Raw genomic sequence first — 21,305 nt, 5'->3', positions numbered from 1 at the left:
CATTTTTCTTGTGATTCCTCGCCTGAGCAACTCAGCTCGCCTGAGGGAGATTACCTCTAACCTGAGCGAGGTGACAGTTGGGCTGAATTTATCCTATCTTGCTTAAGCAAGAATAATCTCTCCTAAGTGAAATTACCCTCAAATCATGTGGTTCTGGGCATCCAGTCTCGCTTGAGTAAGATCTATCTCGCCTGAGCGGGATCCCCTGCACCAGGTTTCCACCAAAACATCCTTAAATCATTCCAATACACTCTAACACTATATAATACCAAACAATCATCAATTTATTAACTAAATGAAAAAAAAGGTGTTACATCTGGTGCTACACATTCATTTATAGCCTCGTATGTATGTTTGAGTTATTTTGTAATGATCCATGGTAGGAAATTTTAGGTAGATTTGATTTTTCTACCACTTTTTTAGCTTGACATTATGTTGGGAATGAATTGATTGTCATCTAATCATGTCTTTCTTGATTGTAAAAAGAAAACTCTGATTTTCAATGCTAGTACACCAAAAAATTCTAGATTTCTAAGCAATGGTGATTAAAGGAACATGATCAATGCCAGGCTTTTATGGTACTATTTTCTTGTGAGGTGGAAAGGTTTGTGAAGATTCAGCATATACTTGTAGTGAGCAAATTTGTAAAAGTTTTCCTAGATGATGTAGTTGGGTTAACATTAGAGAGAGAAATTGTGTTCATTATCAATCTCATTCCGAGAGTGAGTCTTGTCTTTGTTGCACCATATCAGATGTCATTAGTAGAATTAGCTGAGGTGAAAAGGCAAGTAGAAGACTTGTTACAGAAGGAATTAGTGAGACCAAGTGTATCACCCTGGGAGCGCCTATACATGGTGAAAAAGAAATATGGAAGTATGAGGATGTGCATGGATTATCGCTAGCTGAACAAAGTGACGATCAAGAATAAATATCATCTTTCCATAATAGATGATCAAATGAATCAATTGTGAGAAGCTTCAATGTTCTTAAAGATCTATCTACAATATGACTATCATCATATTCAAATAAAGATATTTCCAAGTGTCTTTTAGAACTCGCTATGATCATTATAAGTACTTAGATATGCCTTTTAGCGTGACTAATGCTCTGACAATATTCATGGACTACATGAATTATATCTTTCATCAGTATCTGGACTAGTTCATTGGAAGGATATAGAAGTGATCAAATCCTCCATTTGCCCTTGCCTCTCTCCTTTACCACCTAGACCTCCACCGGCCTTTGATGAGGTAGGACTTTCCATTCGTTGCCCTTCACCTCCACCATCTTAGCCCCTATCCCGCTCACCACCACTGCCCATTGGCTGGAGAGATAGCGATGACGAGATCCCTACTAGTATTAGTGTAAGAGGAATAGACAGCCTTTGAAAGAGCTATAAGAGTTTTGATTCTAAGTCCAAGCCGATGGAGATGTATTCTCTTTTAAGTGACAATGAGGATTAGTGTAACACCTTAAATTAATTTCCAAGTGATAATTTCGCAAAATAGGATTAATACGATTTTCATTCAATAAAAGATCTCATCATAGAGTTTCATAAAACAATTCAAAACAATAAAAGATTACAAGCAGGAGTAATTTAGTTACATCATAATTTCAAAATACAATCTAAGTCCTATAACAGTTCATCCTTCCTTCACTGAGTCCAATGCTAATCGTCTTGGTCACTTGACAAATAAATGTAAGGGTGAGTACTCTACACTATCCAACACATATAATCATAGAGACTCACCTTAAATACTATACATTTACTATCATATTTTAAATCATGCATCCACAATACAAGCATCTCAATCTCAGTCACAACCATCATTCATCATCTATTCTAATTCAAAACACAACTGGTGCACTCACTGCACCAACATTTCACACATGTGGACTTACAGCACCTAGCCACGCTCACTGTGGCACTATGAACACAGTTTCACACCATGAATGGTTGCCGGTTACCCTTGCTTCACTGATACTGCGTGGTAGTCACGGGTCGCTCAATAAAGGTAATGGTCAGAGGTCTAGTCAGGAGGAGAGTGTGTGGCTCGTGGTGCACCCACGCTCACTGTTGGTGTCACCACCACTATCTTTTCTCCAAGATATTTCTACCATCCCCATCTTCCACACCTTCAGTGTATCGGTGAACCACTCATAGCATCATTACAACGACGTCCAATACGCCTCATTCACACCCACATTTTCAATTACGCACAATATTCATATTCGCATACAACACACATTGCCCACATTTATTTACAGCACACGGCATACGACCCACATTCATTCACATCACACAACACTTATGCCATTATTCCATCACACAACATCTTAACATTCCATTTCCAGATTTACATTATTCAATCATCAGTACTCAACATGCTCACGCACATTCTCAATCAAGGGTATGTCAACCCCACAATCAATTTACAATTTCACTCCAAACACAATAATTTCCATCACATTACGCATTTCCTACTCTCTATCTCAACCACATTGCAACATTTAATGAAATAAACAGTAAATTAAACATAATGAGATAAGGTAAAGTCTCCCTTACCTCAAATGAAGACCCACACACCAAATCAACAATGTAGGTGTTCCTCCACACGAAATTTGACCTAAATACATGGAAGAACCCCATAAGAACCCAGGAAAACCGAGAATTCTGAGGATGGGGATGAGAAACTGAAACCTTAACCATTAAAACTCACCTCCAAGCGTCCCCAACAAGAATCCAACCTTCAATCTAACTCACGAATAGTTTTGGAGGCAATTTAATCAATGAAATAGGGTTTGGGATCGAGAGAATCGAAGAGATTTTGAAGAGGAAAGAGGGAAAATGAATTTCCCCAACCCTAACCCCTTCAAATACCCTTTTGCTCGCGACAGTAAAAATATCAGAGAAAACTGCACCCTAGTTTCTGTGGATTCTTGCTACAGCGAATATAACCCTCTTATTCTACTCTCCATTTCTCATGTGGCATCACCCTTATCACTTGAGTTCCATATCACCTTCACCAATGAGATTTTCTTGCCCTTCAGCTGCTTAACACAGTGGTCCGCTATCCTCACCGGATACATGTCATAAGACAAGTCTTCTCTCACTTGAACCGGATTGAGGTCGATCACATGGAAAGGATCCGAAACATATTGCCTGAGTTGTGACACATGGAACACCAGATGTAGATTCGAGAGATTCGAAGGCAACGCTATCCGATACACAGCAGGACCAATTCTACTCAGCACTTTGAATGGTCCAATGAACTTAGGAGATAGCTTCTGAGATTTCAGAGCTCTCACAACTTTGGTTACAAGACCTTCAAAAACACATGGTCACCTGCCTAAAACTCCAATTGTTTCATTCTCTTATTGTAGTAGCTCTTTTGTCTATCTTGTGCTTCCTTCATCTTCTCCTTGATCATCTTGATCTACTCATTCTGTTTCTGGATCATATCCGGTGCACACAGAGTCACCTTTCTATCCTTATACCAACCTAGGGGAGTCCTACACCTCCGCCTACATAAGGCCTTGAATGGTGCCATCCCAATACTAGCATGATAGCTATTATTGTAAGTGAACTCCACCAATGGCAGGCAATGTTCCTAAGTTCCCTATTGTTCGAGTACACAAGCTCTCAACAAGTCCTCCAGGGATTGGATAGTTCTCTCGGTCTGACCGTCAGTTTGCGGATGATACGCCAAACTAAGCTTCAGCTTAGTGCCCAACGCCCTCTGTAGGCTCTTCCAAAACTTCAAGGTGAACCTTGGGTCTCTATCGGATACCACACTCATTAGCACTCCAGGCAACCTGTCTATCTCCGGCACATGCAAGTTCGCCAACCTCTCTAACTTATACTTCATGTTAATCAGGAGAGAGTGTGTCGCCTTAGTTAACCGATCCACTATCACCCAAATGGCATCATGATTGTTCCTGGTCTTCGACAACCTAGACACAAAGTGCATAGAAATACTGTCTCATTTCCATTCAGGGATCTCCAACGGTTGCAGCAACTCGGGTGGACATTGGTGTTTGACTTTCGCCTTCTGGCAAGTCAAGCATCTAGCTACATATTCAGCCACATCTCTCTTCATTCCATTCCACCAAAAGATCCTTCAAAGATTCTGATACATTTTGATAGCACCGAGGTGAAAACTTATCTTACTTTTATGCGCTTTTTCCAGTATCATTTGCTTCAACTCATCCACTTGGAGAATGCACACTCAGTTCTGGAACTTAATCATTCCGTTCTCATCACAGTGGAACTCCAAATTCTTTCCCTCATTCTTCTGCCTCATCATATCTCGGCGAGAGGTGCCTCGCTGGAGCGATGCCCTCTATTACTACAGCGAAAATATCAGAGAAAATTACACCCTAGTTTCTGCAGATTCTCGCTACAGTGAGACCCTCTCGCTACAGCGAGACTGCACCCTAAATCGTTGCTTTGTTGTTACAGCAAGAATGCCTTGCACTAAAACACTTAGCCAAAATTCAGTCTAACCCCATATATATATATATATATATATATACTCTTACAATCGTGTATTTATCCATACACATTCATACACACATCATTCAATATTGATCACACACTCAAGGGTACATTCCAACATCCATTTATATATAACAATAATAATAATAATAATAATAACAATCAATATTACAAAAAGGTTAGGCATTACAACTAGTCTTTTTCTTCGTCTTGATGTAGTGAAGCTGCTCTTAGGACTTTTGTAACGCTTCAAATTTTGTAATATTGATTATTATTATTATATTTATATACATATATATATATATATATATATATATGAATGGATGTTTGAATGTGTACTTGAGTACATGATAAATATTGAATGATGATGTGTATAAATGCATATGGATAAATATGCGAGTATAAGAGTATATATATATATATATATATATATATATATATATATATATATATATATATCTCTGTGTGTGTGTGTATGTGTGCGTGCATGCTGAGAATGTTTTACTGTACCAGGTTTGATTAATGAAAATTTGGCTAAGTATATGGTGCAGGGTGTTTTTGTTGTAGTGAGAAAGCGACAGTGAGGGCTACATTTATGGGATTTTCACTATAGCAACAAGAGGCGTCGCTACAGTGAGAGTGTTGCGACCAAAGGGGTATTTGAAAGGGTTAGGGTTTGGAAAATTCATTTCCTATTCTTCTCTTCAAAATCTCTTCAATTCTCTCAACCTAAAACCCTATTTCATCGATTAAATTGCCTTCAAAGCCGTACGAGGGCTAGATTGAAGGTTGGATTTGTGTTGGGAACGCTTAGAGGTGAGTTTTAATGGTTAGAGTTTTAGTTTTCATCCCTCTTCTCTATTTCTAGGTTCTCTTTGATTTCTCATGGAGTTTTCCATATGTTTTAGGGACAAAATTCGTGTGGAGAACGCTTTCTACCATTAAATTATGTTGGATCTTCAATTCGAGATAAGGGAGAACTCTACCCTATCTTATTTTGTTAGATTTTGTTTATTTTGCTATGTGTGACCATGTGATTGAGATAGGATGTTGGAATATGTATGTTTTGATAGCAATTCCATGTTAGATATAATGAAATGAATATTGAATGATGGGTGTGATGGAGTGAATGTGTGTGAGCATGTCATTGATTGGTGATCGTAACGTAAATGATTGGAAATAGGTGTGGATGGCATGTTGAATGTAAATATGGATTATGTTGAAAAGGTCGTGTGTATGAAATTGCTATGCATTAAATGTAATGCGAATAAGTGTGGGCATCTGTGCCATGTAATGTGAATGAATGTGAGCTTGTGTGCCGTGCGCGGATATGAATATTGTATGTAGTTGAAATGTGTGTGAATGGGGCATGTTAAATGCGGTTATGAATATGTTATGAATGGTTCAACGATACACTAGAGGTATGAAAGATAGGGACGATAGAAATACCTTAGGGAAGAAAGAGTTGTGGTGACACCAACAGTTAGCGTGGGTACACCATAGGCCACACACTCTCTTCATGACTAGACCTCTAACCAATACCTTTGTCGAGCAACTCGTGATCGCCCACGTGGTATTCGTGAGGTGAAGGTAACGACAACCATTCGTAGTGTGAAACTGTGATCACAGTGTCACAAAGAGCATGGCTACGTGCAGTGAGTGCACATGTGTGTGTCAATGTTATTGGTGCAGTGAACGCACAGGTTGTGATTGAATTGGAATGTTTGAAACTTGTTGCTTGTGGTTGACTATATTTGAGTAAAATATGTTGGAAAACATGTAGAATGTGCAAGGTGAGTCTCTATGTTTATGTGTGTTGGATAGTGTAGAGTACTCACCCTTACATTTATTTTTAGGTGACCAAGACAATTAGCACCAGACTCAATGAAGGATAGATGAAACTGCTATAGGGCTTAGGAATTTATTTTGAAAATTTGATGTATTAATTAAGTCCTGTAGCAATTATTGATACAAATTGTAATCTATCTCTATTTTGAAATATTTTATTGAACAATGCTTTGGGAACCATATGAATGAAATTTTTTATTATTCCCAATTTCTCAAAATTTACTTATTAAATTTAGGTTTTACAATTATGTTTAGCTCAAATTGTATGAATCAAATTAGGATTATGTAAGGAGATGTTATACAAAGATAGATGTACATGATGTAATGCCTCAAATTTTGTAATATTGTTTAATTATTAATATATGTGGATTGTCATATGTGGTGTGTTAATTTACATGATGATGATGTGGATGTGTGTATATATTGGTTTGTGGTTGGAGTTGGATTGAGAAAAATAGGCTAAGTGTGATGCTGCAAGGTGTTCTCACTGTAGCGAGAAGAGCATGGGCAAAGGGCATGAAACTATGTCGTTCTCGCTATAGCAAGAAGGCAACAGTGGAAGGTGCATTTCTGGGTGCAATCTTGCTGTAACGAGAGGGTCTCATTGTAGCAAGATTCTGCAAAAATCAGAGTGTAGTTTCTTCTGAAATTTTTGCTATAGTGAGAGAGGGTGTCGCAATCAAAAGGGGATTTAAAGGGTTTGGGAAATTTCATTTCTCATATCTTCCTTCGAAATCTCTCTGATTCTCTCGCCCCAAAACCTTATTTCACCGATTAAATTGCCTCCAAAGCTATATGTAAGCTAGATTAAAGGTTGAAATAGTGTTGGAAACGCTTAGAGGTAAGTTTGAATAGTTAGGGTTTCAGTTTTTTGTTCCTCTTCTTAATTTTTTTGATTTCTCATGGAGAATTCAATATTCTAGGGACGAAATTCGTGTGGGGAGCACCTCTTTGGTTGATTTCGTGTGTGGGTCTTTGATTTGAGGTAAGGGGGGACTCTACCCTATCTTATTGTGTTTGAATGCCATGTAATTTGCTATGCATTGTCGTATGGATGGCTTGAAATATGTGTGTTTGATAGAATTGATTTATTGTAGTGAAATTGTGGTGGACAGATTGAATAGTATGTATGAGGAAATTGAATTGATGAATGCAGATTATGTTGAAAATGTTGTGTGTATGGAATTGTTGTGCGTTAAATGTAATGTGAATAAATGTGGGCATATGTGCCGTGTAATATGAATGAATGTGGGCATGTATGCCGTGTATGAATATGAATATTGTATGTGGCTGAAAATGTATGTGAAAGGGCATGTTAAATGTAGTTGTAAATATGCTATGAATAGTTCAACGACACACTGAAGGTGTGGAAGATGGGAACGATATAAATACCTTGGAGAAAAGAAAGTGGTGGTGACACCAACAGTGAGCGTGGGTGTGCCACAAGCCACACACTCTCCTCCTGAGTAGACCTATGACCAACACTTTTACCAAGTGACTCGTGACCACACACGTGGTATCCATAAGGCAAGGGTAATCGACGACCATTCATAGTGTGAAACTGTGATCATAGTGTTATAGTGAGCGTGATAATGTGCAATGAGCACACATATGTGTGAAATGTCATTGGTGCAGTGAACGCACTGGTTGTGTATGGAAATGGAATACTTGAAAGTACTGCATGTGATTGATTATAATTGAGTAGAATATGTTAGAAAACATGTGAAGTGTGCAAGGTGAGTCTCTATGTTTGTGTGTATTGGGTTATATGAAGTACTCACCCTTACATTTATTTTTTAAGTGACCAAGATAATCACCACCGAAATCAATGAAGGGATGGATAAAACTGCTATAGGGCTTAGATTTTATTATTTTGAAAATGTGATGTAATTGAATTAGTCCTATAGTAGTTACTCAATACAAATTTGTAAACCCTTAATATTTTGAAATGCTTTAGTGAAATTATGTGTTGGGTGTGAACACTCAAATTTTGATTTAATTTTTTTTTAAATAAAAATGAAAAAAAAAAAATCTGAATTTTAATATTACAAAAGAAGAATGGAATCAAAAGGTTTAAAAAAAAAACAAAACAAAAAAACAAAAAAAACAAAAATTTGTCTTAATAAAATAGGAAAATTTCAGAATTAATTTTTAAAAGGAAAATAGAATATGACAAATAATTAAATTCTTGAACCAATGTTACTTTATACATAAAAAAGGAAAAATTCAGAATTTTGGGCCTTTTGGTGAAAACCCTAACAATAAAAGGAAAAAAGGACCATGGAGCAGGGGGAGACATCAGAGGAGGCTAAAAATTTTTTGAGAGAAGGCATTCTAAAAGGAGGAGAGAAAAAGAGAAAATAGAGAGAAAGAAAGGTTAGTGGAAAGGAGGAAGAACAAGAGGCAAGCAAAAATTTTCAAGAACATCAAGTAAGCTTCATCATACATTTTACACATTTTTCTTCTTCATACATATTTATATTTTGAATAAACATTTCCTATATCAAATCAATCTCAAATGAAAAAAAAATATTTTAAACCACCATTTCAAATATCCATGTCTCACCACCTCTCCACCCATTCCTCCATCTATCATCATCCACAAACACAAAAATCACCATAAAAAAACTCTTTCCCTACCTTGTCTCATTCCTCTTCTTTTTGCTCTCAATAACTTTCACCACTCAAAACCATGGCCTCCATTAACCTCACCTCCACCCTTTCATAACTTTTTTTTGTTTTTCTTGGAGAAAAGCACACCCCTAACCCTAAAATTCTTCCCTCTCAAATCTGAAAATTTAAAATTTGAGACCATTTTATCCTTTTTTTATTATTTTTTTGTCCGAATTTTTTTATTTATTTTATTTTTATCATTATTTAGTTCAACATATAATTTATTGTTTTAGTTTTATTTATTTATTCATCATCATTATTATTTGTTATTATGATAATTATTAATTTATTTAATGAATGAGTTTTTATTATTTATTTTATTTTTTTTATGTTAACTTTGTTTAAATTATTTTATTTTATTTTATTTATTTAAAATCTCTTGATACCGTTTACTTTACAATATCATATCTGAGTTGATTTTTTTTAAATTATTTCCTTTTTTATATTTCATTATTTATATCTTATTTTTTAGGATTGTTATCTTTTATTTTATTTATTGTATATTTGTATCATATTAATGCGATTTAATTTTATATTTATGATTATTTTATTTTATATTGTGAATACTAAATTACTTATTTTTTTATAATTAATTAATAAATAATAATATAATTGTATCAATTTATAATACTAACGTATAGCTTCTCTATTGTCATGTATTATAAATTGATAAAGTCTATATGTACCTACGTTACCAAGACTTTATGCAATATTAACTTATCACATATTTTCATTAATTAATTAGTTAATCACTTTAATAATAATGCAAGATGTATTTCTCTTCTAAATACTAATTTACAAATCAATCAACTAATTTAAATCTAAATTATTTTATTAAGAAATAATTTATAATGCTAATGTGTAGCAACTCTACCTTTATGTGTTATAAATTGTCAAAATCTATGTGTACCAACGTTACCTTAGGTTTTATATAATATAAATCTATCAAATAAATTTTTTAATGTTTTTTATTAAATGAGTATCTTCTTTAATCAATTCAAATAAAATTATTTTTTTTTATTTTCTTAAGTCATGTTTCAAATTTTGATAAATTAAATTACTATAATTTATTCATTTTATAAATTTTTATAATATCGATGTGTAATTTACATTGCCTTCGATAGTCTAATAAATTATAAGAAGTTTATGTATAGCTTACGCTATCTTAAATTTCTTTCAATATTAATCATAATCAAAATTAAAATTCAAATACTCCATTTACGAATAAAATATTTCTTAATGATTTGCAGTATAGTTGTGTGATCTTCCTTCACTTTCTGTATTGTTTTCTCGTAGGGTACATGTATAACTGCATTATCTTGTATCCTAAACATTATAATTTTTACGAAAAATGATTTTAATTCTAAAATAAATTTTTCTTTTACTAAACTTAATTATAATCAACTAATTTCATAATTTTTAGATAGAACTACGTGGCTTTGAGTTCCCCATTGCATCCGGGGATACGTAGGAGCGGGAACCGTACCCGTCAAGTCAAAATATTTTTTAAAATAACCCGAATAATATTTCAATAAATAATATTTCTTCTTCTAAAATAAAATAATTAATGTTTAGGGGTTAAATAAATATTTTTCAAAATTAGAATAATTTTGTACAATTAATTTTAGGTAACCGTTTTTTAAACGGACGTTGTAGGGTGCTAATACCTTCCCTACACGTAAATGACTCCCGAACTCATTTTTTGGTTTCAAAGATCGTATTATATTTAAGTTTTTCCAAGGTTTTTCTTAAAAATAAACTTTGGTGGCGACTCCTCTAATATTTTGGAACAAGTTTGTCATCCGTCGTACCGTTGCGATCGCCCGGTTGCGACAGATGGCGACTCCACTGGGGAAATCTTTTAGAGAGTCAAGCCTTTGATAATTGATCGTGCGAATTTGTCTTATTTTGTTTCTATTTGTTTAATCCCTTTCTTTTTTATTTATTTGAGTCAATTGTAGTGTTTCTTTTATTCGTGCATGTATTTCGTGTATGAATTGCGTAATCTCATTGTATGCTCATATTGATATTGTTATTAATCCTAGGGTAGATGACTATTGATAATTTGTATATTCTTGTGTTGTTTAATTTTTGCAACTTTTTATTTTTGTTGAGTTGATAAGGTTTGTATGCTCCCTCACACACTACCACTTACGCATTTATCACACACTTTGAGCGGGGCCCTATACCCGGCTCTGAGTATGCTTAGGATTAGAGGGGTTATGTAGCGGTGTCATTTTGGATGCACGTCCTATTTGGCTATCGTGAAAACCCTAGCTAGAGTTTGACCTTTTCTTGATGTCTCGCATCTAGTAGACTCCCTACTGTTGTGGTCAACATCAAGGATTGGATCTTAGCTCTAGTGACCTTTTAGGATTACAAGCCACCTTTTGTGAGTTTTTACACGTAAAAGAAAGTTGTAGATCTTTAAGTTAGACCCTTTAGGTGACCTGAAATAGGACACAAAAGGGGGTATTCTTTCCTTATTTATTCTTTTAGAAATTATGTGAATTATTAGTGCCTTAAAGTTTTTAAATAAAAAAGGAGAAATTTTTTTTTTTGGAATAATATAAGGACTAGTAATTCACATGATTCTCTTAATTAATTTGTTCTTACATCATCATCATTTCATTTATCATTGCATATCATTTATTTGAATATCATGCTTATTGCCATCCTTGCGACACTTGTAATAAATTTAAAATCAGTTTTGAAATAAGGTTAAGGATGACAATTTGCATAATTTCTTGCATCATTGCATTGTCATATGAAGCATTACCCTTTTAAGTATCAATTTAAATTTATCGAAAAGTAAAATAAATAAATAAATAAATTCAAAGGGAATTTAAAAAGGTAATGATTCATATTGTTCTTGCATACATTATCACATATTTGTTTCATTGATATAAGTGCCTTGTGAGTTATTGGTTCATTTAGAATTAACATTAATCCTTATTACCACTAGGACCTTGTGTCAATGAAACGGATAAAAGATTTTTCATCTTTTTTTTTTTTTTTGTATTTGTATTTGTATATTGAGGATCACAAAGTTTTTGAATATCTAAGAAAAATGAAAATTAATGTGGGATCAAGTAGCAATGAGATGATACACTTGAATTAAGAAAATTTTATATTTTGGTGATGATCCCACATTAATTCTTGTTTAAAAGAAAAACTTAAAGATGTTCAACAACTGTGATGATTCTTCAAGTTTTCAATTTTCTCTTTAAACATGTTCTTTATTGTGTTAACTTCTTTTTGACTGCATCATTTTTTTATTGCATCACTCACAAAAAAAATTAAACAAATATAATGGAGAAATATTTTCTAAAGCATCCTTATAGAACTCGCGCTCAAACAAGGATCATGAATGAGTTAGAGGACCTTAATGAAGAACTGAGAAACGATGTCAATCAGCTGAAAGAACAGATGACACAGATCCTAGAGGCACTGAAGTCTTTAGAGAGAAGAACCACAGAGGGGACCCCTATTCAAGCACCTCCAACACAACCCACTCCTACCTATCCACCAGGTTTTACCCCTACACAAGGACCGTCCCAAAATTTTCCTCCTCATGAAACAATGGTGCCTTTGACCTTGCATGTAGAAAGGCCTCCACAACAAGCTTTTAATCAACAAGATGTCCAATTTCCCCCATATGGCCTTCCCCAAGGTTATACGCCACCAATAGCTGAGAACCCACAAAACACTGGCCAGCCATTAAATCAACCCAATCCTGCACAACCTTCAGATCCACAAATCCAACCAACCCAAACATCCATCCCATCATATGCTTACCCTCAAAATACCCATCCCCAAGAAGCTCATATACCCCACATTATACCTACCCCAAACCAACCGATCCACTACCAACCACAAATCACTAATCCTAGCCTTAATGGAAACCCAGCCATATCACCATTCCATTCCCATAAGACCTTAGAAGAACCCCAGCCCAATTACTCAGAGAAGCACTTCCAATCTAGAGAAAAATTACAAATATTGGAAGAAAGATTGAGAGCTATTGAGGGGAGCAGCTATGGCATTGGGGAAGCTGCAGATCTTTGTTTAGTCCCAGATGTGATAGTTCCTCCAAAATTCAAAGTGCCTGATTTTGATAAGTACAAAGGAACAACATGCCCAAAGAGTCATCTGATCATGTACTGTAGAAAGATGGCATCACATGCCCATGATGATAAGCTGCTAATTCATTTTTTTCAAGACAGTTTAATTGGAGGAGCTTTGAGTTGGTATATGCATCTTGAGCGTACTCGTATTCGTAGTGGGAAAGACTTGGCTGATGCTTTCCTAAAGCAATATAAGTACAACATTGATATGGCTCCTGATAGATTACAACTGCAGAATATGTTAAAGAAGGAGGATGAGACTTTTAAAGAATATGCCCAGAGATGGAGAGAAGTTGCAGCTCAAGTGGAGCCCCCTTTGTCTGAAAAAGAAATGGTGGCTATGTTTATTGATACTGTTCAATCACCTTTCTATGATAGAATGATTGGAAGTGTTTCGTCAAACTTCTCTGATATTGTGATTATCGGAGAAAGAGTGGAAGGAGGAATGAGGAGTGGTAAGATATTTCACAATTCGGGCGGACCCTCCAGTTTGAAGAAATTTACAAATGGTCCAGGAAGAAAGAAGGAGGGAGAGACTAATGCTATAGCCTTTCACCCAAGAGAAGTTCCTTTCATCAGACCTAACCCTGCACCTTTTCAATTCCAACCCACATTTCCTGTCCCTCAAATGTCTTACCCATATGTCAATGCTGTTTCACAGAATCCAAGTCTCCAATCTTATCAGCCGCGACCCTACCAACCTGCTCCGCCTACTTTTCCCATAGCACCACCCATGAGACCACCCCAGCATTGGAACCAAAACCCAAATCCCAACCAAATAAGACCCCAAAACAATCAGGAAAGGAAGCAAGTTCAATTCGACCCAATTCCCATGTCCTACACTGAGTTACTACCTCGCCTATTCCAAAGTTCATTAGTTGTACCCTGCCCAATGAAACCTGTAGAACCGCCCTATCCAAGAGGGTATGACCCAAACGCTAAGTGCGAGTATCATGCTGGTGGCATTGGTCATTCAACAGAGAATTATAGGGCATTAAAGTTCAAAGTGCAAGACCTAATTAATGCCAAATGGCTAAATTTCAAGGAGGATAATCCTAACATTAGGAGTAATCCCCTACCCAGGCATGGAGGATCATCGGTAAATGTCGTCGAGGAAGAGTCTACATATGTTTTAAAGAGGAAAGTTGAAAAGGTTATCACTCCTCTTAAGATTATTTTTGCTGAGCTGTGCAAGACTGACTTAATCAAGGGTTTTGTACATGAAGGAAATATATGTGATTTGCACCCTGATGCAGACCACTCCATTGAAGATTGTGAAGAATTCAAGCATGTTCTACAGACCTTGATGGACAAGCATCTGGTCCAAATTGGACACCCTAAAGAGAAAAATGAAGTTTTGACTGTCGATGGGCAATCCTCAGCTTTCCCGAAACCTTTGGTCATTCATTACACCAAATGTATGAATACCCCAACTACCAACGGACCTAGACCCATCACAATACAAGTACCGGCTCCATTCACTTACAAGGACAACAAAGCAGTACCATGGAAGTATGATGCAGGGGTTTACGTTGGCAATTTTAAGGAAAACCAAACACAAGGTGTCAATTCTGATACTGTCGCCGTCTCAAACATTGCTGGTGTTGGTGGAATGACCCGTAGCGGTCGTATTTACACACCTGAGGAGCTGAGAAAGGAGCGAACAAAAGAGATAGAGAGATCCTCAAAAGGGAAAGCCAAAGTGGGCGAGTTTGAAGACGCCGACGAAGAGAAAATGCCTGAAATAAAGAAAACGGTGTCAGATGAAGAAGCTTGTGAGTTTTTGAAATTTATTCGGCAAAGTGAATATCAAGTTGTGGAACAATTAAACAGAACTCCAGCACAGATATCTCTTTTATCGCTGTTGTTGAACTCTGAGCCACATAAGAGGACTCTTTTGAAAGTGTTGAATGAGGCTCATGTCAGCCATGATATCACTACCGACAAGTTTGGAGGCATTGTTGGTAATATTGTTTCAAACAATTATCTCACCTTCGCTGATGATGAAGTACCTGCCGAAGGAATGGGGCACAATAAAGCACTGCATATTTCTGTGAAATGTCGAGATCACATTATTGCTAGAGTGCTTATTGACAATGGGTCTTCTCTGAATGTGATGCCAAAAGCAACATTGTCAAAATTACCTTATGATGGGTCGCATATGAAACCCAGTGCCATGATAGTAAGAGCTTTTGATGGAACAAGAAGAGAGGTCATTGGAGAAATTGAAATCCCAATCCAAATCGGTCCTTGCACTTTTCAGATTTTGTTTCAAGTAATGGACATCGCGCCAGCTTACAGCTGTCTTTTGGGGAGGCCTTGGATTCATTCTGCAGGAGTTGTACCATCCACATTGCATCAGAAACTGAAGTTTATCATTGATAATAAGTTGGTGATTGTCTCTGGTGAAGAAGATGTGTTGGTGAGTAAGTCTTCGTCCACTCCTTATGTTGAAGCTGCTGAAGAAGCTCTAGAGACCTCTTTTCAGGCTTTAGAGATTGCAAATGCTACTTATGTTGGAGAGGGAGCTCCAATCTTAAAACCTCGATTGTCTAATACATCCATAATGACTGCTAAAGTCATGCTCGATGGAGGTTGTCAGTATAGATACATGTTAGGGCAAGTCATATCGAAAGCAACAAACTGGTTACAGCTCCATGAGAATAAGGATAGATTTGGGTTGGGATACATGCCCACTAAAGCTGATAAGAGAAGAGTCATGGAGGAAAAGAAAGAAAGAAGATTAGCCAGGTTGGAAGGTAGAGAGTCTAAGACTGAAAGGGTCCCCATTTGTGATCTTCTGAAAAGCTTCTATAGTGCTGGATTTGAGTTTCAAAACTCAGTGGCTGCTGCTGCTGATGTGGATACACCTGAAGAAGAGGTTGTGGACCTAGTCCGTACTTGCCCGCCAAACACAGAAGTTGGCAATTGGGAGATCATTGATTTACCTGTGATTTTTAATAGCTATTCAAAGTAATCCTTGAAGTTAATCCTATTGTTTTGTTTCAAAGCTTTAGGACATCATTACTTTTTGAAAACGCTGATATATGATTTCTTTTTGTAAATTAGGACACATGTTTCCTTTTAAGTATATTTAAATGAAATGCGATTTGAATTCTCAGTAATCTTTCGTGTCTTTCTCTTTATCAGTTGAATCTTGTCGTTTATTTTCTTTTTGTCTCAACTCTCGCACAATGCAGATTCGAAAGTGACATGTCTGAAAGTAACAGTGCTAATATCTCATCCACTAATTTTGATTGTCCCATTAATCAAGCTGTCGAAGATGATAGTGATGTTGATTTACCCTCAGAATTTCTAAGATTGGTTGATCAAGAAGTGAAAGAGATCCAACCTCATGATGAACCCACTGAGACAATCAATTTAGGGACTGAGGATGATAAGAGAGAAATCAAAATAGGCACCCTCATGAAAAAACAAGAGCACGACAAGTTGATTAAACTCTTGCATGATTATAATGATGTCTTTGCATGGTCTTATCAAGATATGCCAGGTTTAGATGTTGACATAGTCGAGCATAAATTGCCACTAAAACCAGAGTGTTTCCCAGTTAAGCAGAAATTAAGGAGAATGAAGCCTGAGATGTCATTGAAGATTAGAGAGGAGGTCAAGAAGCAATTTGATGGAGGTTTTCTTGTTGTGGCCAAATACCCTCAATGGGTTGCTAACATTGTGCCAGTTCCCAAGAAAGATGGAAAGGTTCAGATGTGTGTTGACTATCGGGATCTAAATAGAGCCAGCCCTAAAGATGATTTTTCATTGCCTCACATTGATATGCTAGTAGATAATACAGCTCAACATTCATTTTTCTCTTTTATGGATGGTTACTCGGGTTATAATCAGATCAAAATGGCTGAAGAGGATATGGAGAAAACCACATTCATTACACCTTGGGGCACCTTTTGCTACAAGGTCATGCCTTTCGGTTTGAAAAATGCCGGGGCAACATATCAAAGGGCGATGGTGACATTATTTCATGATATGATGCATAAGGAGGTTGAAGTCTATGTGGATGATATGATTGCCAAATCAAGGACCGAAGAAGACCATGTTATGAATTTACACAAGTTGTTTGAGCGGTTGAGGAAATTCAAATTACGCTTGAACCCTGCCAAATGTACCTTTGGGGTGAAATCAGGCAAATTGTTGGGATTCATAGTAAGTCAAAAGGGAATAGAGGTTGATCCTGACAAGGCAAAAGCAATCATGGAAATGCCGCCTCCTCGCACTGAAAAGGAGGTTCGCGGATTTTTGGGGAGACTGAATTATATTGCTCGATTCATATGCCAACTAACTGCCACTTGTGAACCAATTTTTAAGTTGCTACGGAAAAATCAGCCGATGGAATGGAATGAAGATTGTCAAGAAGCTTTTGAGAAGATAAAGCAGTATTTACAAAATCCCCCGATACTAGTGCCGCCAGTGTCAGGGAGGCCGCTCATTATGTATTTGACAGTGTTAGAAGGATCCATGGGATGTGTTTTAGGTCAACATGATGAATCGGGTCGGAAAGAGCATGCCATTTATTACTTGAGCAAAAAATTCACCGATTATGAAGCTAGATACTCTTTGTTAGAGCGAACTTGTTGTGCCTTGGCTTGGGGCAGCTAGTTGATTGAGGCAATATATGTTGAGCCACACGACTTGGTTGGTGTCAAAAATGGACCCAATCAAATACATCTTTGAGAAACCAACCCTTACTGGAAGGATTGCTCGTTGGCAGGTCCTGTTGTCAGAATATGATATTTTGTATGTTACTCAAAAGGCAATCAAAGGCAGTGCTCTCGCAGATTTTCTAGCTCATCAACTGGTGAATAATTACCAGTCAATACAGTATGAATTTCCTGATGAAAATATAATGGCGCTGTTTAACGAGAAAGAATCTTCAGTAAAAGACGAATGGGTCATGATGTTTGATGGTGCTTCTAATGCACTCGGACACGGGATTGGTGCTATACTGATTTCCCCAGAGAGGCAATATATCCCAGTCACGGCTAGATTATTATTTGATTGTACGAATAATGTGGCTGAATATGAAGCATGTGCTATGGGAATTCAAGAAGCTATAGAGTCAAAGATTAAAATTCTCGAGGTATATGGTGACTCAGCTTTGGTTATTCACCAGCTGAAAGGTGAATGGGAAACCCGAGATGCCAAATTGATCCCTTATCAAGCCTATATCAAGGAATTGGTGGAGTATTTCGATGAAATTACTTTCCAGCATATTCCTCGTGAGGAGAATCAATTAGCCGATGCTTTAGCCACTTTGTCATCAATGTTTGTAGTAAGTCAAAAGGAAGACATGCCATTCATAATGATGCAACAGCTTGATCATCCTGCCTATTGTCAAATGGTTGAAGAAGAACCTGATGGTAAACCTTGGTATAATGACATTAAAAATTTCCTCAAACACCAAGAATATCCATTAAATGCTGCTGAAAATGACAAAAAGACGTTGAGGAGGTTAGCAATGAGTTTCTTTCTAAACAGAGATGTGCTCTACAAAAGGAATCATGATATGGTTCTTCTTAGATGTGTAGATGCTTCAGAGGCACAAAAGATCATGGAAGAGATTCATGAGGGCTCATTTGGGACTCATGCCAATGGACATGCTATGGCAAAAAAGATTCTACGAGCGGGATATTACTGGTTGACAATGGAGGCCGATTGCTTTCGTTAGGTAAAGACATGTCATAAATGTCAGACATATGCTGACAATATTAATATTCCTCCAACAAATTTGAATGTCTTATCATCACCCTGGCCATTTTCAATATGGGGAATTGATGTAATTGGACCCATTGAGCCTAAAGCCTCTAATGGTCACCGCTTCATTTTAGTTGCTATTGACTATTTCACAAAATGGGTTGAGGCTGCCTCGTATGCTAGTGTGACCCGAAATGTGGTGGTGAGATTCATTAAAAAGGATTTGATCTGTCGGTATGGCCTCCCAAGCAAGTTGATAACAGACAATGGCACTAATTTGAACAACAAAATGATGAAAGAATTGTGTGACAACTTCAAGATTCGACATCATAATTCCTCTCCCTATCGATCAAAGATGAATGGAGCAGTTGAAGCAGCCAATAAAAATATTAAAAAGATCATCCAAAAGATGGTAGTGACATACAGGGATTGGCATGAAATGCTGCCATTTGCCTTGCATGGATACCGAACTTCGGTTCGTACTTCAACTGGGGCAACTCCATACTCTTTGGTATATGGAATGGAAGCAGTACTTCCTATTGAAGTCGAAATTCCCTCTTTAAGGATAATAATGGAGACCAAATTGGAAGAAGCAGAATGGGTGCAATCTCGTTTTGATCAATTGAATCTCATTGAAGGAAAACGGTTGAATGCGTTATGTCACGGTCAACTATACCAGAGGAGGATGAAGAAGGCTTTCGATAAAAAGGTTCGCCCGAGAGAATTCAGTGAGGGAGATATGGTACTTAAAAAGATTTTGCCAACGCATAAAGATTATCGTGGCAAGTGGTCCCCGAATTATGAAGGACCATATGTGGTGAAAAAGACTTTCTCAAGAGGGGCTCTAATCCTCACAAACATGGATGGACAAGATCTTCCAAACCCCATAAATTCTGATGCTGTAAAAAAATACTATGCTTAAAAAATATATATAATAATTAAAAAAGAGGAAAAAATAATTAAAAAAAAAAAAGAAAAAGAAAAGAGCTCGCTAGGTTGAAAACCCGAAAGGGCGACCTAGGCAAAAGTTAGAGCGACCTGGTGAGCTGAAAACTCGAAAGAGCGGCTCAGGCAAAAGTTAAGGTCAAATAAATACTACACTGAACTGAAAACCTAAAAGGGCGGTTCAGAGGGGCACTAACTTCAGTTGCAAGAAAGGGCTTCAAATCGAGAAATATGATCGACTGAAATACTAAACTGGGGCAAATTTTGAGAGGTTAAAATTGAGTCAAACGAAAGATGGATTCAAAATACCTTACTGGGGTAATTTCATTTTGGCAGTTTTGTTAATGGATGATCAATTTACATGAGAGATTAGTACTGTTCATCTGGAAGACGTCACTTAATCGGCATAATATTTCACTATTTTCATAGTCATTTCGATCCTTTGATGTATTTTTTCATTACTCATGTCATAAGTCTTCTTTGTAAATTCACCATTTCTTTATTACAATCATTCCTATGTTCCAAAAATATTTATCTTTGTCTTTAGTCACCTTCCATTCAGCTTATATACACCACTTTGTTTACTCAACTTCTTCAATAGAATTTTTATTGTCATTCCAATAATTATATACTAAAAGGAAACATGCAAATTGTTAAAAGGGTAATAAGAAAATATGATTACAGTTGGAAGCTTAAAAATTCACACAGTAAGTTCGATGAATCTCCTGATAAGTTTAGCATGACAGAAGAAGTTGACTCCTCTTGACGATGCAAAAATAGATGGCAGTCCAATTTGATTGATGTCTTACCTAGCTCAAATTTCATGAAAGAATTGATCCTGACTAAAGAAGTTACTCATTCATGAACCTTGATGTGCATGTTTCGATAAGGTTGGAAGAATTATCATCCAAGAAAAAAATTAAAAAAATAATAATAAAATAAAATAAAAAGGACAAAGCTTGTTTTGATTTAATAAGTCTTATTATTGTGTTGGACCTCATCATTCAATAAATTTCATTCCAAGTGTTAACATTCATCCAATTTATGCAATCGCATCATTACATTAGCATGCATTTGTTTTTATCTATTATCACCTTGTGAAGTTTAATTTAAATTCATTATCTGCTTTACAATCTTTATGTGCAGTCCAAGACTATGATCTAACTGAGTTCTTTACTTTTCATCAAAATTCAGAAGTTGATTGATGTCTTTATTTTTCTGTCTTACTCTTACTATTAAAGTTCAGAGGATGACTATCTTTTTATTTTCTTTTGCAATCCAGAACATGATCAACCTTTTATTTTTCTGTCTTTGTTTTTACCTTTCTTGTCCTGGTCCCTTTATGTTTTTATCGAAGCCTAAAACTTGACAACATCTTTCGCATTCTCTCAAAACCCAGAACCTGACTGGCACATTTTACTTTTCTGTCAAAGCCCAGAATCTGACTGGCATTTTTCGCTTTTCTGTCAATGCCCAGAACCTGACTGACA

The 21,305-nt window shown here is 36.3% G+C and overlaps 1 pseudogene; it reads left to right on the top strand.

Annotated features, from left to right (window-relative positions):
- The first annotated feature begins 12,331 nt into the window (after positions 1 to 12,331).
- Positions 12,332 to 19,792, top strand: LOC113855626 (annotated as a pseudogene).
- The last annotated feature ends 1,513 nt before the right edge of the window (positions 19,793 to 21,305 follow it).

Source organism: Abrus precatorius, unplaced genomic scaffold, assembly GCF_003935025.1.
Source record: "Abrus precatorius isolate BTA unplaced genomic scaffold, Abrus_2018 Scaffold11, whole genome shotgun sequence".
NCBI lineage: Eukaryota > Viridiplantae > Streptophyta > Magnoliopsida > Fabales > Fabaceae > Abrus > Abrus precatorius.
Note: the sequence above shows the minus strand (reverse complement) of the source record. Positions and strands in the feature narration are given on the sequence as shown.